At 47.1% G+C, this 13,139-nt stretch overlaps 1 protein-coding gene and 1 pseudogene across 1 annotated transcript in view; one reads left to right on the forward strand and one right to left on the reverse strand.

The window, feature by feature from the left end:
- The window catches only part of LOC136628746 (zinc finger protein 585A-like), a 79,893-nt gene that overhangs the window by 54,758 nt on the left and 11,996 nt on the right, over nt 1-13,139 (reverse strand). The window lies entirely within an intron of this gene.
- LOC136628747 (myosin-9 pseudogene) lies at nt 5,066-7,525 on the forward strand (annotated as a pseudogene).

A 13,139-nucleotide genomic window follows, 5' to 3' on the forward strand; every position in this document is an offset into this window, starting at 1 on the left:
CCTGTACCGTACGAGAGGCCGAGTGTCCCCTCAGAGACGTCCTGTACAGTACGAGAGGCTGAGTGTCCCCTCAGAGACGTCCTGTACAGTACGAGAGGCCGAGTGTCCCCTCAGAGACGTCCTGTACAGTACGAGAGGCCGAGTGTCCCCTCAGAGACGGCCATTACAGTACGAGAGGCCAAGTGTCCCCTCAGAGACGTCCTGTACAGTACGAGAGGCCGAGTGTCCCCTCAGAGACGTCCTGTACAGTACGAGAGGCCGAGTGTCCCCTCAGAGACGTCCTGTACAGTACGAGAGGCCGAGTGTCCCCTCAGAGACGTCCTGTACAGTACAAGAGGCCGAGTGTCCCCTCAGAGACGGCCATTACAGTACGAGAGGCCGAGTGTCCCCTCAGAGACGGCCATTACAGTACGAGAGAATTGCAATGATTCTCCGCTCGTGGACAGGGGGAAAAGCACTATCCATAGCAACGCTATGGAGAGCTTTCACTGCGATCCCCGCGGCTGGGTTATCATCGCCGCGGGGAACGCAATTCAAACCCGCCCATGGACAGGCAGCCTTAGGGCTCATGTCCACGGGCAAAATGTGATTTAAAATCCGCAGCGGATCTCCCGCGCGCGGATCCGCACCCCATAGGGATGCATTGACCACCCGCGGGTAGATAAATACCCGCGGATCGTCAATAAAAGGCATTTTAAAAAAAATGGAGCATGAAAAAATCTGGACCATGCTCCATTTTCATGCGGGTCTCCCGCGGGGACGGCTCCCGCGGGCTTCTATTGAAGCCTATGGAAGCCGTCCGGATCCGCGGGAGACCTAAAATAGGAATTAAAAGCATTTACTCACCCGCAGCGGGCCGCGAAGCTCTGCTCTTCCTCACGGCCGCATCTCCCTTGCTTCGGCTCGGCGGATGTGCCCGGCGCATGCGCGCGGCACGTCGACGACGTGCCGGCGACGTGCCGCCGGCGTCAGGAATTCATCCGCCGGCCGAAAATGAAGATCCGGCCGTGAGGAACAGCTGACCTTCCCCGCCCGCTACGGATAGGTAAATGCTTTTAAATTTCTATTTTCAGCGCTCATGTCCGCGGGGCAGGAGGGACCCGCTGCAGATTCTCCATGTAGAATCTGCAGCGGATCTGATTTTCCCCGTGGACATGAGGCCTTAGTCTTATTTTTTGATGCATCATTTTTCAGGCATGTCCAAAAAACAATCGCTCATCTGAAAGAACCTGTAGGAAGCCAGAGATTCTTTTAGATGCATTTTTTGACGCCCCAAAATGATGCTTGTGTGAAAGAGGCCTCATTGTGTGATGGCTGATGGGAAGGTTGAGTATGAAACCACTGGATGCAAGGAATTGTGCAGTATTGTGCATATACTGATTGTATATTTGCACACCTCCCATAGAATGCTACGGGGCCCTTGGTGCACAAATACACAGGAAAGCAGAGCAGTGCTCAATAGGTGGCGCTGTAGAGAAAAGTGAAGGAACAATACGGTAAAGCTATATCTAAGGCCGGGCTCACATGGGCGTAAGTTTACTGCATATTACAAACGTGCTGTAGACCCTTGTTATACGTGGAAACTCACAGGAATTAGCGTGTCAGAATTGTGTAATACAGAAGCGCAAAACAAACACAGCACATTTTAATTTGCTGCATATATGCACAAGATAGAGCCCGTGTTCTCTATGGGTGCGTATATACGTGTGCCCATATGCAATTACATTATGTATGGGTGGTGTGTATGCGTGCCATCGTGAAGAAACGGCGAGGGAAATCTAAACAAAAACAGGTGTACTGCACATGACAACATGTGTGAAATACGCCGTCATGCCCAGTACAATTTTGCCGCCATACGCAGCAGTATGCTGGGTGATCATCGGCTCCACAACTGTAAAATGCTGCGTGACCCCCTGTCGGGAAAATCTAAGGGTCTCCTTCCAATATGTTACCGATTGCCAAATTAGCAGAGTATCAAGCCGGCTTGGAGAAATCAATGCGACATGGACAACAGACTATGTGCAAGAAGTTTCTGATTTTAATTACTGAACCTCTAGTTTATATACTATTCCAAAGATATGAAGGCATTATGCCAAAAAGCGTACATGTATTCTCGACAATCTGGAATTTCCCATATATTTTTAGAGATTACAGTATTTGAGGCGAAACTGCTTATGATTGAGTTTCACCCAAAACCAAAGTACAGAAAACAGGAAGCCATCTGCATAGTGGTAATGGCCAGCAGGTTAGTATTTTTATCTTGTGAGTGTTAGCAAAAATCATGTTAGTATTGTCCATTAACTGTGATTATGAAAAGACAAGACGGAGGGACTTCAGCTCTCATCCCTCACACCCCCACAGCGTTTTACGCACATGGCTGTGTGACCCCCGCAGCGTTTTATGCTCACGGCCATGTGGGCCCGACCTGAAATAACCATTCAGGCCATGCATGATCTATCTTTTTTAAATCCACTGAATTGGTATAAAGCATTAGCTGGTATGATATCCGGACTTGTCAATGTATAACACTGGGAAGAGAGAGAGAGTATTCAAAAAGATCTAGAAAAGCTTGAACAGTGGGCGGCGACTAACAGAATGGTATTTAACAAGGAGAAATGCAAAGTCCTACATCTGGGCAAGAAAACTGAAGAAAACACATACAGAATGGGAGGAATTGGACTAAGCAGCAACACATGTGAAAAAGACTTGGGTATACTAATAGATCATAGACTGAACATGAGTCAACAATGTGATGCAGCAGCCAAAAAGGCAAACACAATTCTGGGATGTATTGAGAGAAGCAGAGAGTCTAGATCACATGAGGTAATTATCTCCCTCTACTCTGCCTTAGGGCTCCTACCCACTTGTGTTTTTTTAACGCTGCAATATCACAGCATTGTTTTATGTGAATATCAAAGGGGCTTTCTACTGTTAAAAACGCATTGCAAGTTTGTGCTGTGTGATTTTTGTGTGATGCGTTTTTAACATTAGAAAATCCCATTGACAATCAATTTAAAAAAACACACTGATATCGCAGCGTTAAAAAAACGCAGGTGGGTAGGAGCCCTTAGTCAGATCTAATCTGTAATACTGTGTCCAGTTCTGGGCACCCCACTTTAAAAAAGATATAGACAAACTGGAACAAGTTCAGAGAAGAGTTATCAAAATGGTGAGTGGTCTGCAAATCATGTTCTATGAGGAACGGTTAAAGGATCGGGGAATGTTTAGCTTGCAAAAAAGAAGGCTGAGAGGAGACTTAACAGCTGTCTACAAATATCTGAAGGGCTGTCACACTGCAGAGGGATCAGCCTTATTCTCATCTGCACAAGGAAAGACTAGAAGTAATGGGATGAAACTGAAAGGAAGGAGTATCAGGGAAATATCCCTCGTATGTCATCCATCCCCCTGGCAATTCTTAAAATCTTCCCAGAAGAAGACTTAAGGATTCCAGTGTTACTTAGTCTTGCTTTCTTTAAGAGCTTATTACATTGTTTTCCCACTGCACTTTTTCACTGGTGTTCTTCAACTATTTCTCTTGGGGTCTTCAAGTGTTTGCCGCTAGTTGGGTGTGTGTTTCCCGCTATAATATGCCTGTATGTTCCTTTCCCCCCCTCTCTTCCTTCTCACCTCAGGTTCCTCCTCCTGGCTAAGGAGGTTTTCCCGAGATTTTATATATATATATATATATATATATATATATATATATATATATATATATATATATATATATATATATATAGTAGGGGTGCGCTACAGAGGATGGCCTGTAGGGGGCAACAGACAATCAGTATGGTGCCTGAGGCAAGAGGGAAAACACCCACAGGTGTGGTCAGTGAGATAAAGGTTTGTTCCTGTTGCAGTGGGAGAGTGTTTGGCTTAGATAGCCAGCTCAGTGGAGCTGGGAGGGCTGCTAGCCCAGGGTCTGGTGCAGAGCAAGAAGGCCAGAGGTTGACAGAGTGGCGCCCCTAACCTCAACACCTGGGAGAGGTGTGTGTGTGTGTCTGGGAGAGCCAGACTGCAATTAAAAAGGAACTCCTGTTGTACGCAGAGAGAGACGCTGTGGACTCAAGGAGCTACGTGGTTCCAGCAGGACCCTTGGGGAACGCCTGCCCTCGGACTGGGGTCCGGTGATATCAAGGGCTTAAGGACCAGCTGTGCCCTGGACAACCACAGGTCTGTGAAAACCAATGGACTTATTGCTTTTTCTTTCAACCCTGTGGAGGATTATATTGAAGGGACTTTCAAAAGGACTGTGAAGGGACTTTAAGAAGGACTTTTGTGTTGCAAAAGTTATTATTCTGGAGACCCAGTCGGTTATGTTTCTGATAACGCTTATGTATGAATAAATGAGAAGTAAAGAAGTAAAAGTGACCATTTGGCATGCTATTTAACCCCCGTGGTGCTATTTAACCCCTGTGTGTCACATATGGTGGAGGATGCGCTGGCACAAGCGGTGAATGTCCCAGCTCAAAGACGCCAGTGAAAAAGCAAACAACCTCCATGAGTATGGAGGAATTGCTGAAGCGGTTGATACAAGAGAGGCTGCAGCAACAGGAGGAAAGGCAACTCCTAATAAAGCAGTTGGCTGCACTGACAGAGTCAGTCAAAACTACAGAGAATGAGCACCTCATAAGTGTGCCTACCCACTTGCGTTGCCGATTTTCGCACGTGAAAAACGCGGCGTTATTTGCGCGTTTTCCGCGCCATTTTCGCGGCGTTTTTTGCAGCCCTCCTTTGACAATCATGGGTGCATTAAGAGAAAAATAAGGAGACATATGCAACTGACAGTTCCTATGTGAAAAAAAACTCACGAAACGGAAAAAAAACCCCAGATGGACAAGAACACATTCTATACTAATTGCTCTTGAGAAAAAACGCAAAACATCGCAGGAAAAAAAATCGCAAGTGGGTAGGCACCCTAAGAGAGACTGAAACTGATCACAGGGCTTTGTTGGGAAAACAAATTCATAAGTGTGAACAAGGTTGTAAAACGTTGAAGACACAGTCAGCAAAGAGGAATATTCAATGGGAAGTTCAGGTAAAACAGCTCTAAGAAAAGCTGAAGATGGAAAAAGACGCTTGCAGCAAAGCAGAGAAGCAAGCAGAGGTATTGAGAGGTATACTGGACTTCAAGAAAGCCCAAGAAGCTCGTCAGGTGCAGGTGCTGACCCAGCTACAGATAAGCAGGGATGAAGAAATAGAGCTATATGAAGCTCAGATGCAGAACCTTAAGCAGACTCATGCGCTAGCTAAGAGCGAACTGTCCCAACGGTTGGAGCAAGCTGAAAAGAGGAATGAAACCTTGGAAGAGTTCAAACAAGCTGTGCAGTATGAACAGGACTGTAAGAAACTGCAAATGAAAACCCAAGAGTTGGAGATGACGTGTGGCGACTTAGAAAGAGCTTCTACAGATGCACATAATCAAACTACAGGTTTGCAGAATCAGATTGCAGAGTTGAAAATGCAGTTAGCAAAGAAAAATGGTGACTTGGAGTGCCAAGTAAGTCAGCTCAAGGAAGAGCTGGAAATAGAGAAAGCTGCTTGCAGTCAGGCAGAGAAGCAAGCAGAGATCTTGAAAGACTTACTAGATTAGAGAGAAAACCAGGAAACACTGCATGAGAGACTGGTGTCCCAGCTACAGATGAGCTTGGATGAGAAAGCTGAAATACATGGAACCCAAATCCAGGAGCTGGAACAGAGTCATGCTGTAGTTGTGGGGAAACTGTCCAAGAAGTTGAAGCAAATTGAAAAAGTGAAAGAAACATGGAAAAGCGAGTGTCTTGAGCTGACCCAAAAGGTGAAGGGGTTGTTGGAATACAAGTGTGCATATGAATGCAAGAAAAATACATTAGAGATGCAGCTTCAAGAGCTACAAATAAAAATAATTGAAGGTGACAGTGTGCAGACAGCGTTGTCTGAGCAGGTGAGCAGGCTGCAGGTGAAGCTGGAAGCTCAGAGTGAAGAGTCTCAGAGGCTGGTGCAAGAAGAGACGCAGCAGAGGCTTGGTCTCAGTGCAGACCTGAAGACTATGCAAGGTGAGAAAAATGTGTTCCTCAAGCAGGCAGAGGAGGATGCAGAAGCTAAGAGAAACCTATCAGAGCAGATTGCAACACTTCAGGCTGAGGTGGTGGATCTGGAAGATAGACTGGAGAAGAGTGCTTTGTGCTTGGATTCTGTGGAAGAGCTGAAAAGAAAAATACAAGGAGAATTAGAAACTACAGCACAGCAGTGTGAAGAGAAAACAGCCTTCTGTGATAAACTTGAGAAGGTTAAAGTAAGTCTTCAGCAAGAGGTAGAAGATGTTACTGTTAAGCTTGGTCAGCAACAGGAGCTTGTGTCCAAACTGGAGAAGAAACAGAAGCTGTGTGAACAGGAGCTGACTGAAGAGAAAACCAGATCTTCAAGATATGCCACTGAACCTCAGAATGCAGAAAACAGGGCTAGCGAGAAAGAAACAGAGGTACTAACCCTGACACGCAGCCTTAAAGTGGTGTCACAAGAAAAAGCAGAGCTTCAGCAGTTCTCAGAGAAGTTGTGCATGAAGATGAAATGCTGGAAATCAAATAGTCAAGCGGCTGAAAGAAGGGTTCAGAGACCAGAAATGTCTAAACCCCAGTTCAGACATAAAAGAAAAAAGGTGATCTTGTTAAAGAATCTGAAAGAGTTACAAGTAGTAAAGAATGCCAAATTATGTTTACAAAGGGAGACTACTGAAGCTGAGAAGGTCTCACAAGTGGCAGCAGAAGTCTTGGAAGAACTGCAGCAAAAGAATAATGATGTAAAAAAGCAAACTCAGAAAGTGAAGAAACAGTTTGTCCAAGTGGGAGAAGCCTATCACAGGGATGCTGGCTCCAAGGACCAACTCATCAGTGAACTGAATACTACCAAGCAAAAGTCAGAGTCAGAGGTAAAGGAGCTTCGAAGAATGCTAATGGTTCTAAACGATGACAACATTGTACTAAGAGAAGAAATAGAATTGTTACAAAGTGAGGAAAAAATGATAATTATAAGCCTTAATAAATTGAAAAATGAAGTGGAGACTGTAATCCAAAGCAAGGCCATGCTGGACCATGAGCTACAAGAGGAACTGGAAGAATACAGAGACAAGGTTCTTGAGCTAGAAGAGACCTTCAAAATGCAGGCTCAGTTAGAAAGTCTCCACAAGCCGTCCTGCACTGAAATGGAGGACTCTGTTAGCTCCAAGGATGATGGTGAAAAGACTGTACCTAAACTAGAAAAGTCTACTAAAGCCTTGGAACAGCAAATAGAAGAAATGAAGGGTCAGGTAGAGAAACTCGTCTATAAGTTACAAGCCACAAAGTTGCACTTGGGAGTCAACTTGCAAGCTGTGAGAGCACAGTCTGACAGAGATCTGTAAGAATGTGAGGAGCAGAGTGAAGACAAGAAGAAGGAACTCATCAGACAGGTAAAAACAGAAAGAGACCCCGAGGCTGGAGTTTTGACCCTGGAGGGCCAGAAGAAGAAAAATGTGATAAGGCCTTCATCAAGGGGGAGGGATATGTAGGGGTGCGCTACAGAGGATGGCCTGTAGAGGGCCTGATGCAAGAGGGAAAACACCCACAGGTGTGGTCAGTGAGTTAAAAAGGTTTGTTCCGGCTGCAGTGGGAGAGTGTTTTGCTGAGAGAGCCAGAAAGACAGCTCAGTGGAGCTGGGAGGACTGTTAGCCCAGGGTCTGGTGCAGACCAAGAAGGCCAGAGGTTGACAGAGTGGCGCCCCTAACATCAACACCTGGGAGAGGTGTGTGTGTGTCTGGGAGAGCCAGACTGCAATTGAAAAGGAACTCCTGTTGTATGCAGAGAGAGAGAGAGAGAGAGAGACGCTGTGGACTCAAGGAGCTACGTGGTTCCAGCACTTGTGGACCCTTGTGGAACGCCTGCCCTCGGACTGGGGTCCGGAGATACTAAGGCCTTAAGGACCAGCTGTGCCTTGGATAACCACAGGTCTGTGAAAACCAATGGACTTATTGCTGTTTACTTCAACCCTGTGGAGGATTATATTGAAGGGACTTTGGAAAGGACTGTGAAGGGACTTTAAGAAGGACTTTTGTGTTGCAAAAGTTATTATTCTGGAGACCCAGTCGGTTATGTTTCTGATAACTAGAGATGAGTGAGCACCGAAATGCTTAGGTGCTTGTTGCTCGAGACGAGCTTTCCGCGATGCTCGAGGGTTCGTTTCGAGTAACGAACCCCATTGAAGTCAATGGGCGACTCGAGCATTTTTGTATATCGTCGATGCTCGCTAAGGTTTTAATTTGTGCAAATCTTCAAAACCTACGTAAGTGATGGAAACGACACAGATACGGATAGGGCAGGCGAGGGACAACATGCTGGGCTGCATCTCAGACTCGCCGTCCCACTATTAAGCCACAATAGCGGCAAGAGTGAGCCCCCCCCCCTAACAATTTTTACTTCGGACAAACCCTCATTAGCAAGGCACACCTTAGCTAAGCACCACACTACCTCCAACAAAGCACAATCACTGCCTTCGGGACACGCCGCTGCCTTTTCTCCTGGGTTACATGCTGCCCAACCCCCCCCCCCCCCCGCACGGCCCTGCGTCCGCAGCGCACACAAAAGTGTCCCTGCGCAGCCTTCAGCTGCCCTCATGCCACACCACCCTCATGTCTATTTATAAGTGCGTCTGCGATGAGGAGGAACCGGAGGCACACACTGCAGAGGGTTGGCAGGGCCAGGTAGCGACCCTCTTTAAAAGGGGCAGGGCGATAGCCCACAATGCAGTAGAGAATCAATGAGAAATTGACGTTCGATCTTCATTCCAATCCTGTGCCACCTCCGTCAGGAGCTGCAAACGTGGGCATGAGTTACATAGCTATGGGGAATCCATGTGCCCACACAGTATTCATTCTGTCTAGGTGACCCATAGCTCAATCGACAACACAAGGGGAAAGCCATCTGCACTCTGTCCCCTACCCAAGTCAGCCAGTGTCTTTGTGCCAGACAGGTCAAACACCGCAATGGGAACTAAGTGTGCACCAACAGCATAGGTGGGTCCTAGGCAACCCAAGACATGAACAATAAATAAATCAGAGCGGCCAAACATGGCAGACTTGCACCGCGCCGACGACATAGGCCTCGGCCCACAGCTTCAGCAATCGTAGGCATGAAGCGGACTTCGATGCTAGTTCATCTGCGACGGGTTCATTAAATCAGTTTGCTTTCTTTTCACCGCTCCAATGACTGGATTATCAGGGAAAAGCTCCACAGCCCCAACCTGGCGTACTTGCACTTCCCTCGGGACATAGGCCTCAACCCACACCCCCAGCAAGCGCGGGCATGCAGCGGACATCGATGCTAGTTCATCTGCGACTGGTTCATTAAATCAGTTAGCTTTCCTTTCACCGCTCCAATGACTGGATTAGCAGGAAAAAGCTCCACAGCCCCAACCTGGCATACTTGCATTTCCCCCGGGACATAGGCCTCAGCCCACACCCTCTGCAAACGCAGGCATGAAGCGGACTTCGATGCTAGTTCATCTGCGACGGGCTCAGTAAATCAGTTACCTTTTCTTTCCCAGCTCCAATGACTGGATTAGCGAGGAAAAAGTTGCACAGCCCCAACCTGGCGCAGTTGCAGTTCCCACGGGACATAGGCCTCGGCCAACAGCTTCAGCAATCGTAGGCAGGAAGCGGACTTTCACTGCACCCAGGACATAGGCCTCTGCACAAACCCTCAGCAATCGTGGGCCTAGAGCGGACTCCAATTCTAGCGTAGCTGTGAACGTCTCATTAGCGCTGTATCGTTCCTCTTGTTTGTCCCAATGCAGTGCCCCGGATAGCTGAGGTAACGTGAGATAAAATACAGGTTGGCTTCAGCCCACACTGCATGCCCTAGTCAGACTGGTTTTTTTTCATAGTCACAGGCAGGTACAACTCAGTTATGGGAAGTCTGTGTGGACCCACAGCATGGGTGGCTCCCTGGAACCCACCGACGGTACATAAATAAATCCCATTGCAGTGCCCTGGATAGCTGAGGTAGCGTGAGATAAAGTACAGGTTGGCTTCGGCCCACACTATATGCCCTAGTCAGTCTGTGTTTTTTTCATAGTGCCAGGCAGGTACAACTGCGCTATGGGAAGTCTGTGTGGACCCACAGCATGGGTGGGTCCAGGAAGCCACCGACGGTACATAAATTAATCCCATTGCAGTGCCCCGAATAGCTGAGGTAACGTGAGATAAAGTACAGGTTGGCTTCGGCCCACACTGCATGCCCTAGTCAGTCTGGCCTTTTTTCATAGTCACAGGCAGGTACAACTCCGCTATGGGAAGTCTGTGTGCACCCACAGCATGGGTGGCTCCCAGGAAGCCACCGACGGTATATAAATAAATCCCATTGCAGTGCCCCGGATAGCTGAGGTAATGTGAGATAAAATACAGGTTGGCTTCGGCCCACACTCCATGCCCTAGTCAATCTGGGGGTTTTTTTTGGGCCAGATACGTAGAACACCGCGATGGGAAAACTTAGTGACCCCATACTATGCACAGACACCTGTAATATTCCTGTAGCAAAGTGATAAGCAGACCCCACTAACAGTTATGTTGCAAAAGTCTATGTAGACCCCCAGTAACATTTCTGTAGTTACAGTATAGACAGACCCCAGTAACATTTCCGTAGCAGCAGTATAGGCAGAGCCCAGTATTAGTTACATTTCAGTAGTAACAGTATACACAGACCCCAGTAACATTTTAGTTGCAGAAGTATACACAGACCCCAGAAACATTTATGTAGCAGCAGTATTGGCAGACCCTTGTAACATTTCTGCAGCTGAAGTATAGGCAGACCCCTATAACGTTAATGCAGTTACGCTCCTCTCCTTTGGCCCAAACCAGTGTCTCAGATAACTGTGGTAACACGAGAGAAAATACATGATGCGCATTGCTGATCCCCTGACTCCAAGCGGGAGGAGGAGGTGGCGTTACAAGGCCAAGACACCATGACCAGGACCCACTATAGTCTGTGTGGGAAGCAAGTTAGCGGGCCCAGGGTCAGGCTCAGTTCCGCGCCTCCACCTTGAATTTTGCCTCCATGGGCAAAATCAAACCTTCAGATACGAATTAGAGCCAGTGGACAAAAGTAAAGCCACAGAACAAAAGTGGAAGCGACAACAGCTATGTGGAAAAGCTAGTATTTTCTGAGACAAGAGGGGCATTTGATAGCAATGAAAAGGATATTCTAGGTACTAAAAGTCGGCACTCCTCCTCATCTCAATCAGAAATATGGAAAGGCTTCGTTCATATTTTTTCTGTCGACCATTTCAAAGTGTTAGCAATGCACGTTTCTGGCTATACCACTCATCTTTGTCAGGAATTACCAAAGATGATCACAAGTAAAGGCCTCATCAATCAGTCCAAAATCAGTCCGGGAGTATGTGGATCTCAGCTCGCCTGCTTCCACCAAGGATATGTGCCTGCTGCAACTCTGTCCCCAGCCCTGCAGGGATGCTGTGTTCTATAGTCGGCTCTATTCCTACCTCAGCTGTACACTAAAATATGTAATTATTATCAGTACCAACAAGATGGAAGCCACTATTGCTCTACCGGTCGGCTGAATGCTTCAGCTAGGGATAATGGAATAGGACCCCGGTTGTATTTTGTTGGTTTTCGGAACTGTGGCCAGGATTAAGAGGGATGGCCAGGGGCATTCATATTGTGCCGGTTTAGGTGAAATTCTTGGACCGGCACAAGACGGACCAAAGCAAAACCATTTGCCAAGAATGTTTTCATTGTTGGAGGAGGAGGGGGAGGGTTTAGATGAGGAGGCATGACCGCCGCAGATACCAGAACCGAGCGGGGGTGGACGTACGCTGTGCTGTAAGTTGACGGGACGCACAGAGCGGTGTAAAAATTAGGCAATTATTGGCCTGCACTTGGAGGCTGACAGCAGTACTGTAACGCACACTGTAGGCCCAACAAATTATACGCTTGCCTGCAGCAAGGCCGAGCTGGCTAATAGTGAGCCACTACAAGTCACAGCAGCCAGAACAGTAATGCACACGGTCACAGGTAGCCCTAAGCAGGAGCTTTTTTGGGGTACTTGTTGACAGGATTCTACACTAGCACTGTTCCTGCCTCACCAGTACTGCCCCTATATATACTCTGTATAATTGGCTGCAGACTGAGAACGCAATAGTCTGCAGAGCACAAGATGAAAAAAAAAAATCGTGCAAAACTGCTCCTAGCAGCCACAACAGTAATGCACACGGTAATATGTGGCCCTAAGAAGCACTGTTGGGGTTCTTGCAGACACAAACAGTAGCCTAACATTCTCCCTATAGCAGGAACAGCACTCTCCCTAATCTCTGCCAGTGTGTGTCTGTGGCTAGCAGCGGACGGGACTGATTTAAATACTCGGGGGTCACTTGATCTCACCAGCCACTCACTGCAGGGGGGTGGGATAGGGCTGGAACGTCACAGGATGAAGTTGTAATGCCTTCCCTGCAGGTCTATTGGCCAGAAAATGGTGCAAAACATGCAGGAAAGGAAATGTAATTGAGGCGAGTACCACGTGGTGCTCGTCTCAAGTAACGAGCGTCTCGAACACCCTAATACTCGAACGAGCATCAAGCTCGGACGAGTACGTTCGCTCATCTCTACTGATAATGCTTATGTGTGAATAAATGAGAAGTAAAGAAGTAAAAGTGACCATTTGGCGTGCTATTTAACCCCCGTGGTGCTATTTAACCCCTGTGTTCTCACAATATATATATATATATATATATATATATATATATATATAAAATGTGAAATAGGCAATTGCGCTATTTCTACTTTCCAAGGTTCAGTAAAGGGTGTTTCTATACCCCAGGGCTATATAATCTTCCTGCGTTTATAGGACTCAGTAATTTTACACACCCAACTGAAGAGAACTAAGTGCAGTAGTAAACCTATTAACCCTTTCCAATCCAATTTGTATCCTGGTTTTCCTAGGGGGCTTACTCTTTTTCTGCCATTATACAACGGCACTATCTGCTGGCTAAAGCCAGTACTGCATAAGGTGACACGTTGGATAGGCTCCGACAGCAGAGAGGCTGGCAATATACACCAAGAGAACCCTGACGGACGTCTTCCAACATCAGAGCTGTACAGCCTTAAATCGTAATGT

The sequence above is a fragment of the Eleutherodactylus coqui genome, chromosome 5 (genome assembly GCF_035609145.1).
Source record: "Eleutherodactylus coqui strain aEleCoq1 chromosome 5, aEleCoq1.hap1, whole genome shotgun sequence".
Lineage (NCBI taxonomy): Eukaryota > Metazoa > Chordata > Amphibia > Anura > Eleutherodactylidae > Eleutherodactylus > Eleutherodactylus coqui.